Raw genomic sequence first — 22,523 nt, forward strand, 5'->3', positions numbered from 1 at the left:
GGGGGTGGGATAGCATTCCCACAATGGAAATATTGCGGGGGCTCTGCCTGTATAAGTTTGTGCCCATCTGGGCGGTCAGTATGGAGGCGAAGTGGCTGTGGGACCCAGAAAGGCTGGAGTGGCTGCCCAGGGGCCCAGGATTAAGCCAGGGAGTTGGACCTGTGGAGGCTGGAATGGGCCAGGTAGGAAACCCTGACACCTTCTTCCGAGCCTGGAGACTGATCCTCCACACCTAGTCTCATTATTGCCCTTTACTCCCACTCCTGTCACTTCACCCTCTCATTTGCAGGGATCTTCCTCTTCTCCCCCTCTTACTTAGATTATATGCCCTATGAATTTCCTGAATAGTTTTGGCCAAAATAATTTTTTTGGCGGACTTAGGTGCTATCCCAAAATGGCCAGAAGAAGCAGCCTCCCTTATAATTTTTAGCCTGGTGGTTAGCTGTGTTAACTAATCTGAATTGAGATCCCAGTCCAAGAGCCGCTTTTTCATCTTAAAGTTTCTGTGTGTGTGTGTGTGTGTGTGTGTACGTACATTTACTAGGGAGGTCGTAAATTTGAAGTATAAGGAGTCGTTGATGTTCAAAAAACATTTTATTATTCAGTGTAGAAACACTTCATACCAGAGGAAACCACGTCATAACTACTTCAAACACAGTAGGCTCCCCCTCAGGAAAACCTTATTGTTCCACTCAGATCCCTGACTTTTAAGATGGTGTATCTTCATACCTTCTAATCTTTCTATTTGATGGATTGTTTAGAACTGAGGTCCTTAGTCTGGGCCTGGCTTCTGAAAAGTCTGTCCCAGTATGCTCTGCTGGTAGCAGATTCTTTAAATTTGGAGCAGATGAACAACTGCAGCTCTAAAGTAGTCAGTTTGTTACTGATTATTGCAGGAAGCACAGTCCTCCCAAGAAGCTGGGAAGTATATTTGCTGCTGTTTCCCTCTACTTTTTCTTCTCTTATGCCTAATGGGGTGTACATGCTCATAATTCATAAATACATAAATATATATCAAGTACATAAAAGGTTGTTACAAGGAGGAGGGAGAAAAATTGTTGCTCTTAACCTCTGAGGATAGGGCAAGAAGCAATGGGCTTAAATTGCAGCAAGGGTGGTTTAGGCTGGACATTAGGAAAAACTTCCTAACTGTCAGAGTGGTTAAGCACTGGAATAAATTGCCTAGGGAGGTGGTGGAATCTCCATCATTGGGGATTTTTAAGAGCAGGTTGGACAAACACCTGTCAGGGATGGTCTAGATCAGTGGTTCCCAAACTTGTTCCACCGCTTGTGCAGGGAAAGCCCCTGGTGGGCCAGGCTGGTTTGTTTACCTGCCCCGTCCGCAGGTTCGGCTGATTGCCGCTCCCAGTGGCCGCGGTTCGCTGCTCCAGGCCAATGGGAGCTGAGGGAAGTGGCACGGGCCGAGGAACGTACTGGCTGCCACTTCCAGCAGCTCCCATTGGCCTGGAGCAGCGAACCGCGGCCACTGGGAGCGGCGATCAGCCGAACCTGCGGACACAGCAGGTAAACAAACCGGCCCGGCCCGCCAGGGGCTTTCCCTGCACAAATGTCGGAACAAGTTTGGGAACCACTGGTCTAGATTACACTTAGTCCTGCTATGAGTGCAGGGGACTGGACTAGATCAGTGGTTCTCAAAGCCGGTCCGCTGCTTGTTCAGGGAAAATCCCTGGTGGGCCGGACTGGTTTGTTTGCCTGCTGCGTCCGCAGGTTCGGCCGATCGCGGCTCCCACTGGCCTCGGTTCACCGCTCCAAGCCAATGGGGACTGCGGGAAGCGGCATGGGCCAAAGGATATGGCCCACACAAACCGGTCCGGCCCACGAGGGGCTTTCCCTGAACAAGCGGTGGACCGGCTTTGAGAACTGCTGGACTAGATGACCTCTCAAGGTCCTATGATCCAGTCCTATGATTCTATGATGTACAAGTATAAAACCGATGGAGTGCATACATAATGGTTAGGTTTTATTGGGATGAGTTTGGGATGGATATATTACTCACATAGGGTCAAGATAAGAAATCAGCTGTGTATTGTATATGATGCGTAATCAAAATGAATAGGCAAAGACACCATTTGGGAATAAGTGATACTTTTTCTTTGCATTTTTTCTTCCATTTTGGAAACACTATGAACTAGATAACTTCCCTCTACTCCTGTGAGTGGAAGGGACTTTGATCTGTTAGGTCTCAATTAGGTTTCCATATAAAGGAGGTTCATCAGTTCTACAATCCCAGGCAGTAGAGACTTCTCTGTGTGGGATTAATCTCTGTGAGGTTTACAGACCAAGAGCCCCTCTCTATGCTACTCTCCCATTTCTAGGCAATTGCTATCCATGTTGTTACCTGGGCTGTGACTGAAATGGCATTATCTGGATGCCCCCTAAAGGATCCTGCTGCTTTGAGAGTGACCACAAGATCTATCCTCCTCCACAAGAGTCTGGATACCCTTCCCCATGATTCCTAGGGATCTTTGTGGGTGGCAGGTTGTGCCTCTGTTTCATTCATACACCTACTGAAGCGGCAATTTGAACTACTGATTAGATCACTTACATGGCTTTTTAATGAATGTTTTTGTCAATTGGGGTGAATGAAAAAAGATTTCTTATGTCATCGTCCCATTTAGACACAATAGTTTTACTTCTGGGGATAACGAGGTAAAAGGCTAAGGTTTGTTAGGATCTGTTAATAAATATTAACTCTTTTAGTTCTTTCTCTTTGTATATTTTCATTCATTTATATGTCAACTAATCCTAAGAATCTTTATCGTTATCAAAGAGTGTGTCTGAATTCTAAGGCCTGGAACACTGATCCTTGAACGATAAGTAATTCTATTCAGGAATTTTATCCATTATGCTGTACTTTAACAATCTTGGGTGCCTTCATGTCTGTAAAACTCCAGATATTCTTGGAAATCTGTCTGTCTGTAATGCTTACATAAGTATATATAGACTTGGGAAAATAATAAGGGATGATTGTTACAGCAGATGTTTTCTGTTGGGGAATCAGTAGGAAATAATGATTGTGGAGTAAGAAGGACCCACTGAGAGAGATTATCTTGAAGAATTATTAGTCCTCTCAGCTGTCAATAATCATGCCTTCACACATAAATCAGGTACAGAGAGAATGTATAGAAATTACATCAGAAGATATGTTTTCAGAATATTCTTGGCAAAGGGGACTTCTTTGTCTAAAACCCTATATAATGATACTGGAATGGGAACTTAGCTGGGGGAAGAGAAAACTTACGCATCCCTCCAGATACAGCGAAGGAAAGAGACACAGCCAACTCTTGGTCTGACAACAAAGGGTGGTAATGTATCTCTTTCTTTCTGTATTCCGTATAGTGCTATACTAATCTCTGATTCACAATCTTTGATTAAATAATTCCAACTGAGCCTGTTATTCGACAATCTTGAGTCATTAATTCAGACATGTAACAAATTGGTGACCCTGACGTGATTGTCAAGAATGTTATCATTGGATCCAGATTACCTAGGATAATGACCTACATTTTCTGGTAAAAGTGAGCTGTAGCTCACAAAAGCTTATGCTCAAATGAATTGGTTAGTCTCTAAGGTGCCACAAGTCGTCCTTTTCTTTTTGCGAATACAGACTAACACGGCTGCTACTCTGAAAGCTTACAGGATGTCTTCTCTGCCATTCTAAAGCTTGAGTGAATAGCTTACTCCTGTAACAGGTACTGAGGGTGGGGGTGAGAATAAAGTAAGATTAAGATAACAGTAAGAAAACCTTGAAATAGGTTAAATGAGAAAAATGTCAGCTGACGAGGGGAAAATCCTAGAGAATTTTACAATAAACTATGTTATTGAACAAGGAACTGCTTCATTTGCATTAAAAGCAATTGATGTAGGTGATCCCCGGAAATATGTGTGCAAGTTGTTTGAAGAAGAGACAGAGGGAAAAGATAGAAAAGGGAAAGAGAAACAGTTAAAAGGCATGGCTATACAAGGTCTGTATGTAATCTGCAAGGCTTTAAATAATATGGTTAATAAAATGAGGGAGAAAATGAGGGAATTAGAATATGATTTGAAAGGAGAAAAGGAGCAAAACAAGGAGTTAAAACAGCACCTGAAGGGTGTCAGTAGTTTAAACTCCTCCTTGTCTTGTAATTTGCAGGAGGCAAAGGATAAAACTGAGGAATTCCAGTCAGGAGAGCAAAGAAAAATTGGGGTGGAAATCACAAGCAGCGGATGTGAGAAGTGCATACGAAATGATGTGGAGTGAGGTTACAGCAGCAAGACTTGGCAGTGTGAAAGACCACAGCCTGTGTAAGTCTAGAGAGAAGTTTAGAGTTCAGAGTTTTCCAGGTGCAGATAGCAGCATTAAGACCAGATCTTCTGCTGTCCACAGCACCTCTGTATCCAGACCCTGGAGATGATGGTTATTGGGATTGTTAAGAGTGTGGTTATGAGTATGTGGAACTGTAGGTAGATAAGGAGAGAACATAAGAACTGCCATACTGGGTCAAACCAAAGGTCCATCTAGCCAGTATCCTGTCTTCTAACAGTGGTCAATGCCAGGTGCCCCAGAGGGGATGGACAGAACAGGTAATCATCAAGTGATCCTTCCCTTGTCACCCATTCCCAGCTTCTGGCAAATAGGCTAGGGACACTATCCCTGCCCTTCCTGGCTACTAGCCATTGATGGACCCATCCTCCATGAATGTATCTAGTTCTTTTTTGAGCCCTGTTGTAGTCTTGGCCTTCACAACATCCTCTGGCAAAGAGTTCCACAGGTTGACACTGTGTTGTGTGAAGAAACACTTCCTTTTGTTTGTTTTAAGCCTGCTGCCTATTAATTTCATTTGGTGACCCCTAGTTCATATGTTTTGAGAAGGAGTAACTAACACTTCCTTATTTACTTTCTTCACACATGATTTTATAGATCTCAATCATATCCTCCCTCAGTCATCTCTTTTCCATGCTGAAGATTGCCAGTCTTATTAATCTTTCCTCATATGGAAGCTGTTCCATACTCCTAATACTTTTTGTTGCTCTTTTCTGTATCTTTTCCAATTCCAATATGTCTTTTTTGAAATGGGGCAACCACATCTGCATGCAGTATTCAAGATGTGGGCATACCATGGATTTATATAAGGCAATATGATATTTTCTGTTTGCTTTTTTGACTGCTGCTGCACTTTTTGAAAAATGTCTAGGTATAACAAAAATGTGTTACTCTGCGGGAAATAAACAGCACAGATCCCAATAACCTATGACAAGGTCAATCTAATGATAAGTAGTATTCCTGTTTTAGAGTTAGGAAACGGTTATTTTACTGTAGGTCACCTACTGAGTCAGGGATTTCTGGGAACTGAACTGAGCTCTCCTGATTCAGTCTGCTGTCTTAGCCATTGAACTATACTGCCTCCATTTTCTTACATAGCTCCTCCTCAGCACAGGTTATGGTGAAGCTAGATGCCAGTGGAGAACCCACTGGAGCATAACTCCTAAGGGAGCTTTTGTGGGATGTGTACTCTGTTATTTCTGTTGCACGCTGTAACCTTCTTGTGTTCAGAAAGTCAGAACTGACTTTAGCTGCCACAAATTTTGAATTTGAATTTCAATGGTGGATGATCCCTATGGCCTGATCCTGCAAACTCTTCTGCACATGAAAGCTGTTATCCAGCCTCCAGAAGGGCTCTGGAAAGTCCTATCAATACTTCATGGTATTAATGCTAATGTAACTACAGTGTCCCATGAATACTTGTGACTTTGCGTAATGAATACTGCTCTGTTGAATTTTCAGGAGCAATAGGATAGATCTTCTCTAGGGTAAATTGTGGTAGTTCCACTGAAGCAAATAAATCTAGGCTGATTAACACCAGAAGGGGATTTGGCCCTATGTATTTTTAAATACGTGTGCTTTGTGTTAGCTGAGTTATATATCCCGTAGTTCAAAAATACATGAACAGTAAGTGCATACTAAACCATAACCCCTGATACAGTGTGTCCTCCTTCCTTGTTACAGAGTGTCTCCTTCCTTAATATTTCCAAAGTATTTTGTTTAACCCTAGATATTATTGACAAGGAGGATAATTGCTTAGTTTGGAGACAGTGGTCCTGTATAACTGAGAGTAATGGAAGGAATTAAGAAAAGGAAAATCTATGCTAATAGTAGGAAAAATTTATTGATGTTAAAATACGTTTAGCTACATAAAATTCTTCCAACGGATGTTGCAAAATCCCTATCACCTGGGACTGCTAAAACTAGCTTGGACAAAATACAGGAAACAGGCTGTAGAGCAGGGGTAGGCAACCTATGGCATGCGTGCCAAAGGCGGCACACGAGCTGGTTTTCAGTGGCACTCACACTGCCCGAGTCCTGGCCACCGCTCCGGGGGGCTCTGCATTTTAATTTAATTTTAAATGAAGCTTCTTAAAGATTTTTAAAACCTTATTTACTTTACCTAGAACAATAGTTTAGTTATATATTATAGACTTATAGAAAGAGACCTTCTAAAAACGTTCAAATGTATTCCTGGCACACGAAACCTTAAATTAGAGTGAATAAATGAAGACTCGGCACACCACTTCTGAAAGCTTGCTGACCCCTGCTGTAGAGCACAATTTTGCATTTTCAGGGAGATAGTCTGCATGATCAAATGTCTTTTCAATCTCTAACTTTGTCATTGCAGAATTAAATAACTTAGTTTATTTTTTTCAAATGTAAATCCCTGTAAACTTTTTCAGTTTAATTTTTTAAATCAACAAGCTAACATGCATTCATGGAATTCTACTCTACATTCTGCCTGTCTGCTCCATGTTCCTATGCAGACTAAAAAGACATTTCCAAGACACATGCTCTCTTGCTCAGGCAACTCTTCCTGCATATAAACATGAAGCAGACAAGCCCAGCTGGGAAAAAGCATTAGGTGCTTGCATATGCTTGCATCATGTGTAAAGTCAATATTCTTGGGCACTATCCGTGAGAAGTGGTTTTTCAATCCACGGCTATGCCTGTGCGGTCAGTCAGTTTGGGGGAGTATGTTTCTGCTAAAGCATTTTTTAAATCCTGTCTACACATAAGAAATGCAGCAATACATTTGCTTTTGGTGTTACATTTCATGCCAGCATATTGAAATCATGATAGAAAATCTAATCCAATGTATTTGTCTGTTATAGCCAAACTCCAGCATTTTGACTAGAACATAATATTGCATCTCAGAAGCATGTGATTACCTTTCTAACACAGAGCAACAGAGTGCAAATACCCTAGATTTCAAAGAGCTCTTCCCTTTTTTACTACATTTATGAGAGCGCCTGATGAGAATTGCACTTTTATACTGTGCAGTAAGGAGTGCATATTATAAGACAAATACCAAAGGTTTGCCAAGAATGTAATTTTTGGTCTTTTGGTCATTGAACTGTAAGGGTGACCTAAAATGTCACTGGCTAAATAGCTGAAAGGTAAATAATTCTGTATTATTGAAGTCAGGGAAATGAGTCATCCCATAACTCTACAGTTTCAAATGATTTTATTGGATTGGAATCTGTTAATACAAGTGTGTATTTCATTTTCCTTAGCAAGTATCGACCTTGGACTTTGACAGACAATACATTATGCAGATTAGCCCAAAGTCTCTACTTTAGCTTTAGAAGTTATAGTTTTACTTTGTAGGAAAGATTAAGTTGGGCTTATTGGACCAAACTCTAGTGTGGTGTGTGTGGTGTATTATTTTTTCCCTCTGGTTCAACAGCTTACTGAATTACAGGGTCTTTAATCTCTTTTCAAAATAAAAAATAACTCCTCTAATTCTGTATATAATTGACTAGTCTGTAGTATCCAATCAGTCACTAGGCAAAAGAGGGTATGATACATTATTATGCACAATTACAAGATAAAGAAACTTTCCCCCCTAAAAACACACCCAGAGCACAGTTCATGATAAAATTATGAATGCAAATTAGAGAACCAATGACCATGAGTAAATTTCAGTAAGCAACATAAAATCCTGCCAACAGAAAAGACTTGGATATTGGATCTGATAGATGTTCCTTCTTGTTGGTTGTTCGTATGTGATGTGCCTCTGCCTTTCGGGGAAGCTCAGTGTAGCCATTGCAATTATTACAAACCCCTTTGAAAACTGAAAAAAAAGTAAACCTTCCAGACCAAATTCTGCCTTCATTTATCAATATAAAAATGAGTTGGGGCCCAACAAATGTTTAGCATAAGCAGATAAATTTGGAGGTGTGAATCCAAACACACGTAGAATAAATGAGAACCTCTTGAATTAAGAATGGAGCTGGATGTACTTATTCATAAACCCATGTAGTTTTGGACTTAAGGTACAGAGAGCTTGTATTTATTTCTGTAATTTTTATTTAAACGTTACTTAACCCAACAGTGAGATCCTGCTGCAGTCTGCTGTTCTTTGATCTCCCGGCAGTGCAGAACGCCTCCTCCCAAAACGTAGGATGACCTTTCGCCTCTGTACACAATGGTGTATTCTCTGTCACTATCATTAACAGTTTCACAAATAGATGACAATTTACAGTATGCCACATTATGTTGAGAAAAGATTTTAATAAGGGACAGGCTAAAAATAAAATAGTTCCAAGTTGAGAAATAAAGGGTAGAGGAAAGGTAACAAAATCATCAAGATATTGTTTGCTTTTCTGAGAAACCATATGATTCAGATGATATTCTTGAATGTGTGCGTACACAGTTAGAAATGTCACAAGGTTACTTTTCTGATTTTTAATTCAAATGAACCTTAATCAAATCGGATGTAAAACTAATATAGATTTCAGCACCTTAGAATATATTTGGAGAAACTTTCTTGTGGGATCAGGTTGTATTGGAATTATGAACCAGATGAACACTTTCTTTATTGTAGTATCTAGAGCTAGCTCCCTGCTGAGATCAGTGCCCTCCTCCTTTGTGCTAGGTGCTGTACACACATTTAATAAGCAGTGATTCCTACCTTGAAATGCTTACAGTCTAAGGACTTGATTGTGGATTTACCCCAAGGGACATACTCCCTTACTCCCCTGACTAGGCACAAAGGGGGCCACACTGATAGGACAGACAAGAAGTGGGAAAAAAGGAAGGATCATTATCCCCATTTCACAGCTGAGGAATTAAGGTACAGAGTAAGTGACTTACCCAAGAACACATGGAAGTAGTCTGTGTGGCTCTCAGAATTACACCCAGATCTCCTGTGTCCCTTAAACATGACCATTCTTCCTCATACCAGAAAGAGGATCACCAAGAAGCGATCACTATGAATATTGTCACCTTTGTGCTTCCTCTCTCCTTCCCCCCACCTTTTTTTTGGGTCTATGGTTCTCACTTATTGTGTCCCTTCAAATCTGGATCGTACAATCTTTGGGGAAGGATTTTGTCTTCGCTTCATTTTGTGATGCACTTAGCACGTTTTCAAAAGGCTCAAAAAACTAACAGCAACAATATAAAAACAAACACCGCCCTATAGTACAAATGAATAAGGGTGATCAAAGAAGAGCCAAAAGGAAGAATTTACTCAGCAGTGTTTAAAGCTCATAAAATTCCTCCATTCAGAGTCTTCTAGAAATGGAATGCTTCCAATATCCTCCCTTCCCTACAAAGACATATCAAAATATTTTTGTAATGAGGAACTAATTTCCTTATGAATTACCAAGTGGTGGGGATTAATTAAATGATAAAAATGCTACTTATACCTATTAAACAAATCAATCAACTTTATATCCTTCAAATACATGCCAGCAATTTGTCTTATATTTTCCTGCACCTGGTTTTCTAGTTAGCTACATATTTGCTAGTTTAATGGATTTCGAGTAACATCTATTTACATTTTTAATGCATGCAGTACTTCATAAACCTGGTTTTACTACGCCAATTGCTTTCTTTCCAAATCCTCTTTTCTTTTAATCCTAGGTTCCGTTCCATAAACTTATTTTGCACCAGTTTCCTCTTCTTGTGCCAATTTGTAGGCCCTCTTCCCCTCTAATAATCCCCATTCCAGTCCTAGAACATCTAAATCATGCAACTGTGGCATCTGGTGGAAGGAAAATATTTGGAACAACTGTAGCCTCACATGCCATCTCATCCAAGTCAATGTTTATTTCTCCTCATAGACACGTGCAAGGTCAATAGTATTGGTACAACCTTAAATCCAGTGAATTTAGTTCATCCTTTTGCAAGGACTGAGCTTTTCCTTATGGCATATTTAATTATACTCAATGTAGGGGCATTTGATAGCTGCTTTCAACTACCTGAAAGGGGGTTCCAAAAAGGATGGATCTAGACTGTTCTCAGTGGTAGCAGATGACAGAACAAGGAGTAATGGTCTCAAGTTGCAGTGGGGGAGGTTTAGGTTGGATATTAGGAAAAACTTTTTCACTAGGAGAGTGGTGAAACACTGGAATGCGTTACCTAGGGAGGTGGTGGAATCTCCTTCCTTAGAAGTTTTTAAGGTCAGGCTTGACAAAACCCTGGCTGGGATGATTTAGTTGGGGATTGGTCCTGCTTTGAGCAGGGGGTTGGACTAGATGACCTCCTGAGGTCCCTTCCAACCCTGATATTCTATGATTCTATTCTATGATTCTAGTCTGTAAACTGTTTATAGTAACTCCTGCTATGTGCTCTCCAGACTGAGAAAAAAGAGTCATTGTCCCTAGGAGCTTGCAAAGGAAGGATAGACAGACAAGTAGATAGAGATTAGGGGGAATGGGAAATTCCCATAGGCTTTTTTCCCCTAATTTAAATTTTTTGTCAACATGAGTCACACTTCAAGCATGGAAAAAATGAATCTTCAAGAAGGTTTGAACTGGATTTAAAGGTGAAAAAGGTGGGCAGATGATCTCAGCAAGGGTATACCATGCATAGGACCTGTTCTGGTTTTAAATGTCTTAAGTGGTGGGCTTGTTGTAGCCATGTCAGTCCCAGGATATTAGGGGGACAAACTGGGTGAGGTAATGTCTTTTATTGGACCAACTTCTGTTGTGAGAGAGACAAAGTTTTAAGCTTACAGAGAACTATTAAGCTTGAAACTTTGTCTTTCAAGTGGTGAGGTTGTTTCCACTTCCCTTGAAAGACTAGTCTACAGTCCAGTAGAACTCAGTGCTAGGATTTAGTCCCTGGGATTCAGCTTGAATTACTTCAGTGTAATTTCACTGCAATAACATAATTATACCCACAGAAAATCAATGCAATAAGCCACTGTGGTGGAAACTTTGGCAGCAAAAGGACAATATAATGCTTTGTCTGGTTTTTTTAACACCAAAATTATAGAGAGTTTCTGAGAACATTGAAAGTTTGCTTTGAGGGTTGGCCTTAAAAGCAAATGACAATTGTAATTATTTTGTTTTAAACTTTAAACAAAAATATAGGTAGCCAGATTTGAAGGTAATCTCTGAACCGGTTTCCTTTGACCCGGTAAATAAAACACCCCAGTCATGTTCACTCTCACTCTCACCTTCATTCCAATTGAGTGAACCAGCAAATAGGCAGCCCCAAATATCATTGTCAATGCCCAGTTCAGTTTCAGGAAATAAAAACCATGTTCATTGGCAGTTCACAGAAATGAACATGCCAACAAGATCCCCATTAATCAAAGTCCATGGAAGGGTTTCTATTGTTTCTGATTCATTCAGCCATTGGCCACTCTTTCTATTAACACTGTATCAATCAGCCAAACAGAATGGCATCAAAATCTATAAACACAGAACCCTATCTACACAATATTTTTTCTATATTTTGCAAACTACCTTTTACAACCCAGAGATGCCAATGTACTCCTGCATTCTGGGATTATCTTAAAAATAAATACAAAGTTCTCATTTTAAGGGCAAATAAAATGGGAGCTCACTGCGAACAGAGTACACTGACTGCCTAAAATCTAAATTCATTCTAATTTCTCTCTTCCATGCCCTTTTATGGTTAAAGCACAATAGTTTATCACAAGCAACAGGTGTGGCATTTCATCCTCCACAATTCCATCTAACCATGACTAACTTTTGTCTGTTGAATAATCAACCTTAAAACCCCCTTCCCTCCCTCAAAGAAAAAAAATCATGTTCTTTTCATAGTGTTTCCAAAATTTACAGTGTCATTTGCTGTTTTTATTAAAAATGCACTGATTTCTGGGAAGGGTTTCCACAAGCCAGTGGAATTTATACTTCTAAATTTCATAGGAACTTCTGAAAAATCTTATCCTTTGCAAGCATGTCTCTTTATAATTATTTTGGGCCCAATTCTGCTTCTTGATCTAGGATAGTCATACTGACTTCAGTGGAACAACTTTGTGTGAGTAAATACCACATAAGGAATGGTTGCAGAATTGGGTCATACATTTGCAAAAATGTATTGTACCAAAAGCTCAATAAATAAGGTCAGAAAAACTGTTGCTTTTTTACAGTTTAAAACATGACTGCTCATAGGAATACATACATATACTTACAACTGGGTTTTGTCCAGGTGTTACATCTCTACTTATAACATGAAATGCAAAACATATGCACACACAAAGTTACAACTGTTTAAATCTCCCTAATTAAAATTAGTCTATAGCTGCAGCTCCAAGGCACCATAGCCAATTAATCTGAGTCAACAGCACCAATTATACCTCATTGATTGGTCATAATTTACTAGATAAATTAGATCGTATAGTGGCTTTTCATGTACTCTGAACACAGTGTAATTTGTTGTTAAGACCTCAACTCTTGCTTTGTAAGAAAGATTGAAAGCACCAGTTTGTAATCTTTCACAATTCAATTAGAGTAACCCCCCTTCATTCTGATGCTTTACCACAATCACACCATTTCATTCCAGAGCAAACTTCTCCTCCCTTTCAGACCCCTAGACAAACAATATAAAAGAGGAGTGGGAAAAAATGAGAGAAAGAAAAAGGAAGAAAAGCAAGAACAATGAGATAAGCTCCATATCTGTCTGTCAGTCATCCCCGTCCCTCTGGTCCTCCTCCTTGGGCGTTTATCCAGAAGTAGCTCACACAGATGTTGACTGGGCTTATTGAATCCAATTAGCTTTTCATATTCACAGATGCTCTTCTGATGCCAGGCAGTTATGAACAATTGTAAAATTTTTAGCTCCTATAAAATGTCCTGAATGTTGACTTAAGTGAATTATGTAAGTCTAATATGGACACTTGGAGCCAGATGACTAGGCCAGTTGTGCGGACACAGCACGTCCCTCTTCCCACGTAGCTATCTCCTTTCCTGCATGAGGAAGGTCAGCACTAGCCTCTCTCTGCTTGGGACCTGATGAAGTTCAACTCTTGGACCCGAGATCCATGACTCCGGAGGTGAAGGTTTGAGTAAGTGTTATAGCTTGGGTGGGTGAGGGTACACTTTGTTGCCTCAGGCCCTGTATGAAACCCAATAGAGTTTTTGAAGCCTGAAGCTACTTTACATCTTCTGCAATTCTTTACAACTGTGAGCAATTATGTGCCTTTTTTTTTTTTGCTTTTTATCACAGTAACTTGCACAAATATCCACTTTGCATGCACAACAGCAGCAATGGCATGTGCACCTTATTTTTTGGATAATCAAGTTAAAAAATTCTTGCCTCTTGCTGTTTTGGAGAATAGGCTTTTCCCCCAAACCTGTCATCCTAGTTTAACTTTAATATGACTTCTTTCATTACAATGGGTAACTTTTGTCAGTACTGCACAACAGTATCTAGAACCCTGCAGCCTTCAGCTTACCAGGGGGTTCATTCCAGTGATGGATTGGTTGTTCAGATAATTTTATTACGTCTGAAAGACTGTTGTCACAGCAGCTGTTAAGGGAGAATTCTTGAAATAAAAGTTTTAAAGTTGTGGTTTTGTGGCCATTAAAGCCATTTTTTCAAAAGCTTAAATGTATGCAAATCCTGTGTGGGAGCTGCTAGGTTCTGATCATTTTGGAAAATTGGGCCATTTATGTAGGTGTCTAAATATGGATTTAGGAGCTTAACTTCAGTCACCTACTTCTGAAAATGTTGCCAGGCAGCTATATGGTTGTAAGAGATACAAGCAAGCAGGAGTCATGCCCTTGAGGATTGTCAAGGTTCCTTCCCCACTCTGAACTCTAGGGTACAGATGTGGGGACCTGCATGAAAACCTCCTAAGCTTACTTTTACCAGCTTAGGTTAAAACTTCCCCAAGGTACAAATTAATTTTACCCTTTGCCCTTGGATTTCCACTGCCACCACCAAACTTTATCTGGGTTTACTGGGAAACGTAGTTTGGACACGTCTTTCCCCCCCAAATCCTCCCAACCCTTGCACCCCACTTCCTGGGGAAGGTTTGGTAAAAAATCCTCTCCAATTTGCATAAGTGACCACAGACCCAAACCCTTGGATCTTAGAACAATGAAAAAGCATTCAGTTTTCTTACAAGAAGACTTTTAATAGAAGTAAAGGAATCACCTCTGTAAAATCAGGATGGTAGATACCTTACAGGGTAATTAGATTCAAAACATAGAGAATCCCTCTAGGCAAAACCTTAAGTTACAAAAAAGACACACAGATAGGAATAGTCATTCTATTTAGCACAGCTCTTTTCTCAGCCATTTAAAGAAATCATAATCTAACACATACCTAGCTAGATTACTTACTAAAAGTTCTAAGACTCCATTCCTGTTCTGTCCCCGGCAAAAGCAGCATACAGACAGACACAGACCCTTTATTTTTCTCCCTACTCCCAGCTTTTGAAAGTATCTTGTCTCCTCATTGGTCATTTTGGTCAGGTGCCAGCGAGGTTACCTTTAGCTTCTTAACACTTTACAGGTGAGAGGATTTTTCCTTTGGCCAGGAGGGATTTTAAAGGGGTTTACCCTTCCCTTTATATTTATGACAAGGGTAGACCAGTATTGGCCGTGATGCTACTCATTTGGTTGGGGATAGGATTAGTAAGGAAAAATCTAAGTAAGGGTTAATCTTTGGGGGAGGCAAAGTCTTTTTATTCTGTGTCTGCACAGCACCTGGGGTAATGGGGGTACTGGTCTCTGACCAGGGGTACTGAGTGCTATCACACTACAAAATAATAATAAAACAGATAATCATTATGTAATTTTAATACATTTTTGCCATGTGGCTAAGATTATTCACCTAAATCTCTATTTAGGCACATAAGTGGCCTACATTTTAGGCCATGTGCAACTCTATTTAAAGCAGCTCTACTTAAAGCATGTAAGTTTGTAAGTGTAGGACTTTGTTTTTAAAGCACTATTGGAATTGAGTTTCTTTTCAACAAGATATATGAAGTAACTTAGTACTCAGATTTGTGGCTGTATTCTGATGCAATTGAATACCTACTACTTGGAGTCACAATAAAAATGGATTCATCATGCTCCTGGAAAAAAGAGTAAAACTGAGTTACACAAATGCTTTGCCAGTCATTCATGAGCCAACAATAGAGAGGCTCCAGCCAATTTCCCCCAGCTCCCCAGCCTTGCACCCCAAAACTGCACCATCTTGCCCTGGTCAGAAGGTTGACCAGTATAAGTTCATTACCCAGTCTGCCCCTCCCTTGATGTGGGGAGAACACACACTAGCCTTTGTAACCTCAGCTGAGATTTCCCAAGCACTTCAACCAAAGCACACTGTTTCAGGTAACAGAAAGCTAGATTTTAACTGCTTATAAGTAAAATATATATATATATATAAAGTATTTATCAGTATAAAAAGTTGGTTACTTAAGAAACAAAAATAATTTCAAAGTCTGAGTTCTACAAATTAAACAGGATTTGAATCAAGCAGTGTCTCATCCTGACAGATCGAAAAGCACGTTACAGATCCTCAGTACACAGGCTGGGACTCTTTTCCAGCCTGGGACCACTCTCCCCAGTTAAAAGTCTCTGTCCTCCATATGTTTCTTCCAGGTGTTGAGTTAAGGGGAGAGGTCAAGTGATGATGTCACTTCCCCTCTTTTACAGTTTCTTCCAGCTTGCTGGAAAGATGGATGCTTGTGATATGAGGGTCCACCCCCATTGGTCAAGCAGTCTCCATTGTCTATGTGCTCTCTCTGAGACATTTTCTGCTGGGAGAAACGATTCCCTTTAATGGGCCATCAGCGCATCTGTGCCATCAGCACTCCATTGTTGTACCTTAAAGGCTGATTGTGGGTGTTCCTAACCTCACAACATATTTCAGTAGCTCACACATAGTAAGACTTTATAACTTCCCATACAATGATAGTACATACAATCCAACAGGATATTACTGCTCAACAGATCAAGACTTAAAAAATGATACTTCACAAGGCATATTTTGTACAAAACATCATAATTATGACAATGGTGAATATGGGGGTTCCAGGGTGCTGCTTTGAGGTACAGAGGTAGCACCATTGCTGTCCTCTGCAGCGACTCACAGTAGAGCCTCAGAATCCCGTTCTCACTTGCCATAAAGACTTCTGAGTCACTTCTCACTGCCAGCTCTCACAGGAGAGAAATCAAGAACACTTAGGACTGTCAAGGAGAGTCTTGCCTGCTTGGACATAAGCTCCTTGCTCCAAAGCTCTCTGGGAACCCACTACTCCCAAAAATCCAGGTTTACATATAGTTATACTGACTCCCCAAGTGTCACTGAAGGAACTGTGTGTAGGTAGTCTATCCAAACGAATCGTTTTATGGCCCCATGTACACTTTGACTGTACATGGTTACACAGGTATTGTTGTGCTATAAGCACCCTACTGTCCATAACTGAACCCAGGAAGCATGTTCCTGAAGGAGAGTCAAGTGTGCAAAAGTTAGCATTCGGCATAGGTGCTGGACTAGGGATGCCAGGTTGGGGGTGCTGCAGCATCCACTGGCGTGAAGTGGTTTCCATTATATACAGAGTTTACAGTTTGGTTCAGTGGCTCTCAGCACCCTACTATACAAATTGTTCCAGCCCCCCGGCATACAGGAGAGGGGTGGATATATACATGCCAATGCTGTAGCATGGCTCCGTACCCGCTCTACAGTGCAGTGTGGATGGGGGCAATGGGAAGGTCACGGATATCTATAGTCCTCCAAGCCATTCCTACAGTGCTCCCTTTGGTGCCTGACACCAAAAAAAGATATAAAGGTGCCTGACCCACTGTTGCTGGTAGTAGTAGTGACCCGCACTGATCCCTTTTCAGTTCTCCCGTCATGAGTGCTATTCATCAGCACAACCTGGAGGGTATTGACCCTAGTTCAGCTGGAGGTGAAATGCTTCTGGGCACTGCCTACCACCCTATCTGCTGCTTTTGTCTGGGAACAAGAAGCACCTCCTCTATCTTCTCCTCCCCATCATTCTCCTCCAGCTGCCTGCTAGGCTGCTGTTGAGCCAGTGAATCCCATCCCCCATCCTGACAAGGATGAGCAAGCTGGAAAACTGGCAGTGCATTCAGGGGGGGCAAAAATGAACCCAATCCTGACCCTGGAGCAAAGCCTGTTTGGCACCTAACCCCTATGCAGGAGACTTCCCGGGTTGTCCCCCTGCACAGTGTTCCTCAGGCGTTCCCTCCTTGTCAAGGACAGTGGGAAGGGAAGGGCTTGTAGTTGTGCCTAAAGACAGCAATGTTTGCCTGCCATCAGGGAATTTGCCTGGGTGTTTTTTTTAGGATTGGTTCCTGTAATAAAGCATTTTTGAAGTTAGTTAGATGTACGTTTGTAAAGAACAGTTTATGGTCACTTCACAGGTATGTGCGTGCCCCTCGTTTTCCAAAGATGATCAAAGTGATTAGTTCCTAGAGGTTTGGGATGGGATAGCGGGAACCACAGCACATAACTGTGTTATCTGTATAAGTCTGGAGCCATTGAAATGCAAATAATGATACAAATGTTTTTCCTGACAAACAGAAGTTACCTCAGTTATCCCAACTGCTTTGGATGCCTGCATTTACAATGTCACATTTTTGGTGCTTTGAAAAAGACCAATCTGAAGAACTAGTTTGTAGAGCGTGTGCTGCTGCTTTAGAATTGAGTTGAATTGGGGATGTTGTATTAAATTAGATGGAATATATGGGTCCAGAAAGTCAAAGGTGTTAACATGACCAACATTAAACAGTGTTAAAAAAAGTCAGGAGACCTCAGCCTGCTTGGAACCCTGGCAAACACACCATAAAAATCCTTTAAATTTCTGATTAGAGATACAGAAAAGAAAGGAGAACGGTTAAAGCATTTGAAATATAAAGTATTTAGTAAGGCTTTCATTTTAGCAACGTTCCCTGTTCCCTTTCCCTCTTGCTGGAGAGAGTTTTTAAAAGGAAAATGCCTCTATTTGACAAGTCTTGTAGATGGTAATAACTCTTTTTGGGGGGCAAAAGGAGAAGAAAGTTATTGAGATAGGCTGAAGCTGTTGTTGCTGTTAAAGTCTGACGAGCTGGCCGCCACTTCCTGCAGCTCCCATTGGCCGGGAACGGCGAACTGCAGCCACTGGGAGCTGCAGGTAGCCATGCCTGAGGATAGTCAACATAAAGAAAATGTCTCATGGCCCGCCAGCAGATTACCCTGATGGGCCACATGCCGAAGGTTGCCGACCCCTGTCCAAGAACACAAAACAAGACAAACACACACAAGAGAAAAGAACAGCAAAGATAGAAAACGCAGCTTCTGTCTTTAGTATTGACTTTCATGTGCAATCTCACTTCTGGAAAAACACAGACACAGCCCACGGTCTAATCAACCATCCTGAGACCTGGAAAACTAATACCAGCATTGATCTATATAATAATATATATACATATAAGGCATTGCTTTTCTTTGCCACTTTGCTCACAGGCTCAAAGCAGTGTTGCAAAATGTCGTCCTGGCCAGCTGAGCCAGACTTTTATTAGTCAGAAGGCAAAAGGTGAAGGATAGGAAAGAGAAAAAATAAGACGGGGAAGAGAGAGGACACATGCTGGGGAGGGGAATGGGGAAGGAAGTGACAAAATCTCACATCCCAGGTGGTGGTCAGGATTCAGCTGGAGTCAGTGGAGGTGACAATGCCATTTGGATTCCTCTCTGCAGACTGGTCAGGACATCTCTCAAGGCCAGCACTGTCAGAGTGGATACTGGGGCCCCAGGAGACAATGCGGGTGGCTGCCATATTGGTGAAGCTCATTCCTTCCTGTTTTCCCATCCTTCAGCTAGCTAGCATCCACATCTGTCCTCTAATTTTTATCTCCAAAGCCTTTTCTTTGAAGGACCCCAAAAGGAGGAGCAATGGGTAGAATAGCCAATCCCCTTGTTATTTTGTCTAACAATTAGGCCTAATTTCTGACACATCAATTTGGCTCCATTAATTTCCAGACCACTTCTCTTGTTTACCAGGCATGATCTTACTAAAGTCCTCGAATTATATCAGTAGGCCTTCTTGTTTGTACTGTTTCAGCCAGTCTGTCTCCCTTTTGAACCTTTTCTCATCAACATTTGTTGTTATAGGCTATTGTGACACTTTATGCACTTTTATCAACTTTCCCCCAGTTGAGTGTACAATTAGGGTAAATTTGTAGGCACAATTATTACAATAGGCCTCTCTCTTCATGATGTATTATTCAGTAGTAGGTCACCACTGGGACTCATTTATACTTCTACTAATTCTAAAGGAATTCGATAGACTGCAAATCTGCCCATTAAACTCACATCATCCGTATCTTTTTGACATTCAGTGCTCAATTGTACTCTTTGCTCAGATCTGAGAATTACAGGTGTTCATTTCTGGTGTAATCTTAGTTTTTTTTAAAGAAGTTCTAACCTTTTTTTTTTCATTATTGTATACCTAAAAGATATAATATCAGTAAGACAGTCTCAATGCCAGGACATGAATGGAGGACACAGTCCAGCATCACGTCTAGTCCTTCAACTACATACAGTTCACTAAGCAACATTTAACACAAACCAAGCCAAACACATACAAAAGGGAAGAGAAAAAAAATAGCAAAGATCGAAAATGCAGTTTCTGTCTCTAGTGTTGACTTTCACATGCATGGGAGTGCAGGGGACTGCACAAGATGATCTATTGAAGTCCCTTCCAGCCCTACACTTCTATGATTCCATGATTTGAAATAAATGGTGACAGCGTACCGTACTGCCAAAACTAAAAGGATAATTGGTTCCTACCACTGTTTAGCTTTTGGTTTTCAAGTTGGGCTAGACTGGGAAGAAAAGGGTAGATGAAAAGCAAATTGTGATGAGCTGCTGGTGCTCAGGTATTATAATGATGAGAGCCCTAGAAGGGCCCAATCCAATGTCCACTGAAGTCAATGTAAAGATTCTTTGACATCAGTGGGCATTGCATCATACCCTGAATCCTTAGATAGTTATATCTCTTAAAGTGTATATAGTAAGTTTTTTTTACTTCCAGAAGCTAGCCAGGGTAGCTTCAGTAAAAGAGTGGGAGAGTAAATCCATAGGCATAATTTACTTCACTCTTTGAAAGGGGACCCATTATGATTGACAAAATCTGAACATGCTTGTAGTAAAGTAATATTGCTACTTAGCAATTTCATTCAAGGACCTCAAAGTGCTTCATCTATATTGGGACTTGATTCATTTCCCACTGGTGCAGGTGGTGGTAATTTGACCCTGAGATCAGTTGTGGTCTGATTCCCCTCTGCGATCGTCCAGGGACCTTAGAATGCAGTTGGCCTGTGCAGAAGGCTCATCTGCTAGTGAGGAGCAGAGAGGTCTTCTCTGATGGGCCTTTTGATTCAGGCAGTATCATGTAAGCTTAGTGGATACCAACAACCCTCCCCCCCTTCCCACTCCTAAACAAAAAACGCTCTGACCTGTTCTGAGGCTCTTATTGCAGGCTGATTGGAAGGATGAACTCAAGAAGTAATAAAAGTGTGGTGGAGTGAGCATGCATAGGAGTTATTGATTAGATAACGTCTATTAGTTTGTTTGAGAAATAAGCCTAGATACAAGTAGGGTTTTATCCCCACTGTGCCAACAGTTTCCTCCACCTGTGGATCAGAGGCTGCCTGCCATCACTAATTTGGATTTATTCTAAGAACCCTTTATGTGACAAAGCTACTAAGAACCAGCAATGAGAAATGCTTGGGAAAAAAATGACTCCAGTACTTCAAGATAATTATTTGTTGCAGACACTGAGTTTGTATGGGTAGTAAATGAAATAAAAAATTGGGTGGACTTTTTAAATGGCTTTGTACATGCCAGGTAGAATTCAGAGATTGTGTTACAGGCCCCTGTGAGTTATACAGATAGAAGCGGAACGGATTAAGGGGACTGTATCTCAGGCATGCTGCTACATCTCATGTTGCCTGTTGGCAGAACTGAGTTGGTAGCATTGCCTTGCTGAGAGCTATACAGGCGTGTTCTGAGATCATGAGGAATTTAGATTTTTTTTGCTTTTCTGTTGAAATAATTATATAATAATATGATGATGATGATGATCCACATGGGCAAACTGTTGAGCCCACGTGGAGCCCTGCTAGATGGGGAAATTAAACACACACCAGATTTAGGTACTTTCCCATCCTGGGAGGTTCAGGGTGTGTCAGCAGCCTGACACTGAGGATGTTCAGGTCTATCGTACCTAAATCTTTCCACAGGAAGTGGAAAAGGAAAATGAATGTTGATGATAACTTCAACAAAAAGACAATTTTAAAGAGTTTACTCAGGGCTTCACTGTGGCAGCAGTAAAATGGTGCTTTCCAGGATCAGCAGGGACCTTTGGCAAACATAAATGACTTTTCTATAATGAAACTAAAGCACCTGGTCAATTGCGCACTGCAAATATCCCCTGTCTGTACAGTGTATTAAACTGTCATTGCAGTTTCTTTTGGGGGAGATAGTGCTGAATAAATTAATGCCTGCACAGTCTCCTCTGTGGCTATTTCACAGCCCATGAGAGGGGGGACGGAGGCTGTGAATCCTTTGCCAATAGCAGTAGGATTTGTAGTGGAGCTGTGCTACCAGCCCTGAGGGCCTGCAGAACAGCCATCCATGTGACTGCCTCCAGCCAAGGCCTTGCGTGCAGAACCCTAGGATTTGAGGGAATGGGAGGCTGCAGCCCTTGCCCACTCTGTACCGGGGGAATCTCTCTTACCAGAGAGAACAATTTCCTGGAAAGTCAGCGAGGTCAATCTTTTGGAATTTCTTGCCCCTCCCCAGCAACACTTCCTGCATATTGTTGACCTCTCAACAGGGTTTCATGGGACTACCCTGCTTCGACCTACAACTCCCCTATTCTGATGGCAGTGGCTCCTGTCCTGTGGGGCTGGCTGGGCATGGCTTCCCACTCCGGGCATTGCAACTTGGCACATGGAGTTGCAGCACTGCTTAGGTATGGGCCACTGCTGTGCCCCCGCCCTCCCCCCCCCCAAGTTAGTGTGGGGCAAGCTTGCTCTGCAACAATTCCACCACTCCAGTCTTTCTACTCTACCCACCCCCACTCCAGGAGAGCATCCAAACCTCCCTGGTCCTTCCACCCCCTGGAGGAATAAACAGATTTTCTCAAACTTGGCACATGCCACACATGTTCATGGCCTGTGCTAGTAGTTCATGTAATGTCATTTAAAATAGTGAGGAATTACAGAAAGTTACTTTCCTCTAATACTGAACAAGG

The 22,523-nt window shown here is 41.4% G+C and overlaps 1 long non-coding RNA gene across 1 annotated transcript in view; it reads left to right on the forward strand.

The window, feature by feature from the left end:
- LOC119566059 overlaps nucleotides 1–22,523 on the forward strand; it is an 82,764-nt gene that overhangs the window by 45,513 nt on the left and 14,728 nt on the right. The gene's annotated exons all lie outside the window — the stretch shown is intronic.

The sequence above is a fragment of the Chelonia mydas genome, chromosome 1, assembly GCF_015237465.2.
Source record: "Chelonia mydas isolate rCheMyd1 chromosome 1, rCheMyd1.pri.v2, whole genome shotgun sequence".
NCBI classification, from domain to species: Eukaryota; Metazoa; Chordata; order Testudines; family Cheloniidae; genus Chelonia; species Chelonia mydas.